This window comes from Vigna radiata, unplaced genomic scaffold (genome assembly GCF_000741045.1).
Source record: "Vigna radiata var. radiata cultivar VC1973A unplaced genomic scaffold, Vradiata_ver6 scaffold_327, whole genome shotgun sequence".
Lineage (NCBI taxonomy): Eukaryota > Viridiplantae > Streptophyta > Magnoliopsida > Fabales > Fabaceae > Vigna > Vigna radiata.
Window position 1 is genome coordinate 241,436 of NW_014543614.1, and position 6,051 is coordinate 247,486.

Genomic DNA, 6,051 nt, shown 5'->3' on the forward strand with positions numbered 1-6,051 from the left:
AAAATCTTTGCTAAACGTATTCAAAATGAAAAAGATTTGAAAATTAAAACTTTAAGAAGTGATCATGGTGGAGAATTNGAAAATGAGTCTTTTGAAAAGTTTTGTGAAGAACATGGCATTACACACAATTTTTCTGCACCTAGAACTCCTCAACAGAATGGTGTTGTTGAAAGGAAAAATAGGTCACTAGAAGAATTAGCTAGAACACTAATGAGTGAATCAAATGTACCAAAGTATTTTTGGGCTGATGCAGTAAGCACTGCTTGTTATGTATTAAATAGAATGCTTATAAGGCCAATTTTGAAATTAACTCCTTATGAATTATTAAATGGCAGAAAACCAAATATGTCTCATTTAAAAATCTTTGGATGCAAGTGTTTTGTTTTAAATAATGGAAAAAATAATCTTGGAAAGTTTGATGAAAAATCTGATGAAGCAATATTTCTAGGATATTCATTANNTANCAAANCATATAGAGTGTTNAATAGAAGAACACTAATTGTTGAAGAATCTATGCATGTTGTCTTTGATGAAATTATAGACCTTGAGGGAAATCCTCTTGAGTCAAATAAACCCATTGCAGGTGATGAGGATTATCTAAGAGAAGCTCTTGAAGAAATGTACCTAAATGAGAATTATCCTCCTGAACTTCGAGAAACACCTCAAGCTGTTGATCCTAAAAGCTATCAACAACCAAGAGGACTATCACTGGATAACATCATAGGAGACATATCAAAAGGGGTAACCACTAGAAGTAACTTAAATAATTTTTGTCTAACAGTTGCTTTTGTNGGGAGTGGATAAGGATGAAATTGTAAACCCCAACAACTCCATTCATCCATATCTTTATTTGCTAATTGATTCAATTTGCATTTGCATGCTTAGATTTAGTTTTGCATTGACACTACAAAATTATTCTTCTTTCAAGTCTTATGCAATCAATTTACATAAAAGATAAGGCCTAAGAGTCCCTTGGGAAACGATTTGGACTTACTGTCTATTATTACTTGATACGATCTGGTACACTTGCCAGGGTGTTAACAAATTTTTGGCGCCATTGCCGAGGAATCGTTTGGTTTAGCTATTCTAGTAGTGTAATTTTGATTAAATTTGACTTGATTTTATGTTTATTTTTATTTTTGTTCTAATAAATGTTTTCTAGGGTTTTGTGCCTAACGTTTGTAAAATGCGGTACAAATAAAAATTTGATTATATCGGCACTCAATTCTACCAAGATGATTTCAATCACTGGTGGGAACCTCACTCATACATGGATCAAAGCCAATTTAGGTAAGCTGCAGAGCAACAAATTATTCCACTTAAGGAGAACACAAATTCTGACAAACGTTTTTAGGATATCATGAATAGGGAAATGTACCATGTCAAAGGTGTAGAGGAGGATACAAAGAGTGACGAACTTTTTCCGCAGGACATGGATACAAGTTTTTCTTCTCCTAGAAGCATGGAAGAGATGCAACAATGTCACTGGCAACAACAACTCTCTTTACCAACAGAAACATGGGAGGACGATCAACAACTATGTCATCAAGTAGCTAATTTAATGGAACAAGTTAACAACCTTAATGAAAAGTTTGACAAATTTTTGAAGGAGTATGATTCCAAGAGCTATGACGTTACCTTCAGGAATTTGGTGACACAAATTGGTCAGCTATCTAAGAGGGTGGAGGTCACAGAAAAAAATCAATTTGGGCCTAACATTGAAGTTAACCCTACAATGGAATGTCAAGCCACTATCTTTGAAAGTGATAAGGTTGTTGAGGAGAATAAGATAGAGAGAGATGTAGAGGAAGAAGAAACAGAAAAGTTGAGTGAGGGAGAGAAATATGGGGAGAAAGAAAAAGAAGTGGTGGAGAGAAAAGAAAAAAGAAAAAAAGTGCGAAAATAAAAAAGAAGAAATTAAGAGAAAATAAAAAGAGAAAGTTGAGGGAGGAGATTAAGAAAAAGAGGAAGAGAGGAAGAAAGAAAAGATAATGTGAAAAGCCCCTTCCTCATCAAAAGAAATATCATAGGAAGGAAAATAAATTTAAGAGCTTTATGGAGATCTTCAAGAAATTGGAGATTAAAGTTCCTATGATTGAAACATGGAAACAGGTGCTTGGTTTAATCAACTTATTTAAGAGATTCAACAGGAAGAAGAAAAATAAAAGAATATCAAGCAAGGAGAATACCAACACCTACTGATGGGTGTTTGAGCTTTACCAGGTCAAGCTAATGATGTTAAAAAAACCCTTGCTGGGAGTTAACCCATTTTCTGAATTTTTTTTATTTTGTTTTATTTGATTTGATTTGATTTGATTTGATTTGATTTGATTTTGTTTTATTTTATTTTATTTTATTTTATCTTATTATATCTTATTATATTTTATTTTTTATTTTTTTAGGTTATATGTTGCTTCTGATGGCAGTAATAATAGCATCTACTGAAGGATGTTATGTGATTAAGCATCCACCTAGGGATTCTATGTGATTAGGCATCTATTGATGGGTGTCATTGACAGCATTTACTGATGAATGCTAATGAAGATGAGAAAGATTAGCATCTACTGATGGGTGCTAATAAGGTAGATATGCATCTACTAAAGGATGCTGGAGGATTATTGGGTCAGGCTCGTGACGTTAAACAAGCGCTATCTGGGAGGCAACCCAATTTTCTAAACTTATCTTTTTAATTTATGCTTTATTTTCTTCTGTTTTTAGAATAAGTTGTAGATGTACTTGGTTTAAAACTTATATCTCATGCAACGGGTTGATGATGAATTGATGAGTGTGCTTGATGATGCTTTTATATTAATTAATGTTAAGATGATATATGAGATGCTATATACAATTGGTGGTTCACAATATGTATGAACAGATGCATGATAACATGATTGTGATTGTGATACTGAGCAGGATGTGTATTTATGTATTGGAACTTGAAATTAGCATATGTGAGGTTTTGAACTCCATAGTTGTTATTGAATGATTTGCTATTACTTTGAAAGCATGAATGACTTTGCCCAGGTTGCTATGATTAAATCACTTGCTTGCATGTGTCATATGATCAAGGCCATTTTTTATTTATCCCTTTCTTAGTTAATGCAAAAAGTTTCGTCCCAATTAAAAAGAGCACAATGTGTTCTACCCTTTCTGAACCTAAGCCTTAAACAGTATGAGAAAACCCTTTTGCAAATCTTTACCGTGAGTTCAGTTGAGAATTATTGTGTGGTATTGATAAAGGTTCAAGTTTAGGGCTGTTGGGAAAGTTGAAAAAGAAAAAGATAAGCATTGAGCTAATGTGTTGAGCAAAACATGAAAAGATGAAAAAGATAGAAAAGATAAAAAAAATAAAATGAGAAGAAAAGCTCAATGCAAAGAAAAGGGAAAGTTGGGAATGAGTGAGATTGGTTGTTTAAAGAGAGTTTGTGTTTAAATTATAAATGTGAATAACTCTCTTATCTCAAGGATTTTGTGATCCAGAAAAACCAATGTTCTTCTTAACCTAACCACGTTACAAGCAATGAAAAGTCCTTGTGATGATAACTTGTTTGTGAGTATGATTGATTTTGGTTAAATGAAAAGCAAAGTTAATTTGTATGACATTGTGATAGTAGAGAGAATTAGTCACCTCAATATACACCTGTGTGCTTGAGTGAAACACTTTCCTTGGTGAGGTGTAGTTCCAGCTATGCATGATTGCATCTGTGCTTGGTTAATTGGTCATTCATGATAATAGCATTTGTTGGAAAGAGTGTGATTATGTGAACACCGTATTGAGTTTAATGGAAGTAATGCATCTATATATCTTGACTGATATTTTTATGATGAGCTGAGAGTCATTACTTGTCTTGGAAGAAAGAGTTTGGAAAGTGTTAATCCATTGTATTGAGTGTTTGAAAACTAAGTTACATTTTGTTTTACTTGAGGAAAAGCAAAATTCTAAGTTTGGGGCTGTGATAACAGTTGAAAAACTGTTATTTTCATACTTAATTTTGATATTAAAGCACACCCTTTATGGCTTAGAATTAGCTTGAAATAAGGTATTTTTCTTAAGTTAGAGAATAAGAGAGTCAAAGTTGGTTTTCTTGGTTTTATGCTTGGTTTCCCTTGATTTTGTAGGTTTATTGAATGATTTGAAAGAAGAGTTGAATTATCAAAGAGTTGCAGTGCAGAAAAGTCAACCAGAATGCAGAAAAGTCAACCAATCAACCAGAAAAGTCAACTAGTTGACCATAATGCTGAAAAATTGATCAGAGCGCCAATTTTAGTGCCGCAGGGTGCTGAGAGCCTGAGCGCCAGTGCCGTAGAGTGCTGAGTGCCAATTTTGGGTGTTGAGCGCCTGGGACACGGGCTTGGACCTGTTTTCTGCGATTTTTATGATCTGTTTTGACTTGGACTTTTTTTCTATTATTTTTATGTCCTATTTAAAGACCTAGACACCCTAGGGTTTGTATCTTTTGGCAGAGAAAGATGACACAACACTCTTTTCACCCCTTGGAGGAGGATTTTGGATGTGGGAGCTCCAATCTACCAAATCTAGGGTTTATCTTTTCATTCTTTCCATTCAATTCATCTAGTTTCACCATGACAATGGTGAACTAAACCCTTTTTTGTTGGTGAACAATGTAGTCCTTTTGAAACTCTCTTATATTGAAATTCTTATTTTATTCTTATGTTTGGGTTTTCTTCTCTGAGGTTAATGCATACATCGTTTAACTCATTCGGTGTTATGATATTTGATTTTGTCGATACGGGAACGTACGAGGAAATCTAGAACTGATAAGAATTCTCTTGGTTATGAAATACTACCTAAGAATAGGAGTAAGACGATCAATTGCTTTAAACTTCTGAAATTAATGCATTAGTAATTACTAGGGAGACTAGGAATAGTAAACTAGTAATTGGTAATAGGCTCTCTTCACCAAGGGAGTGGATAAGGATGAAATTGTAAACCCCAACAACTCCATTCATCCATATCTTTATTTGCTAATTGATTCAATTTGCATTTGCATGCTTAGATATAGTTTTGCATGAACACTACAAAATTATTCTTCTTTCAAGTCTTATGCAATCAATTTACATGAAAGATAAGGGCTCAGAGTCCCTTGGGAAACGATCTGGACTTACTGTCTATTATTACTTGATACGATCTGGTACACTTGTCAGGGTGTTAATAGTAAGACCAAGTATCATTTTTCTTAGAGACTCATTGGCCTAGATTTTCATGTGATTGATTATTTAAGACTTGAGAAACGAAATTTAGTGTGTATAATGCAAAATAAAAAATAAACATGCATGCAAAGGTTGATCAATTGACCAAGAAAATACGTAGGTGAATGATATATGGATGAATTATGTTGTTGGGGTTTGTGACTTTATCCTATCCACTCTCATGTATTTAGGAATTCTACTCCTTCATTAATGTTAGTGCCACTTTCTAATTTACCCTAAACTCGATGTCTCGGTGAAGAGAGCCTAGTCCTAATTACTAGTTTACAATGTCTTGTCTCCCTAGCAATTGATCATGCATTACATTCGCACAGAAGCTTAAAGGCAATCAGTCCTCTTATCCCTATGTCTAGGTAATATTGCTCCCGAGAGAATTTCCCCATGTCTAGATTTCCTTGTATTGTTCATATCGACAAAATCAATGATCATGCAATTGAGTGAGTTAAACAAAGCATGCATAGATTATAAAGGAATAACCCTAACAATTAATGAAGTAAAGCATATAGATTAGGAATCAATTAAATACATGAGAGTTTCAAAAGATTACATCGTTTCTCCAACAACAATGGAGGTTTAGTTCACCATGGACATGGTGAAACTAGATGAAAACAATGAAAAGAATGAAAGATAAAACCCTAGAATTGGTAGATTAGAGCTGTCGCATCCAAAATCTGCCTATGAGGGGTGTGTTACCAATAAAGGAGTATTGGTAAAACCTGAAGACAAGTTTTGATGATGCTACAGAATTGTAATTTTTGTTTGTAATAGGAGAAAATTTAAAAGCAACTTGTAGTATCTTGAATGTAGTAGGAAAATAATTAA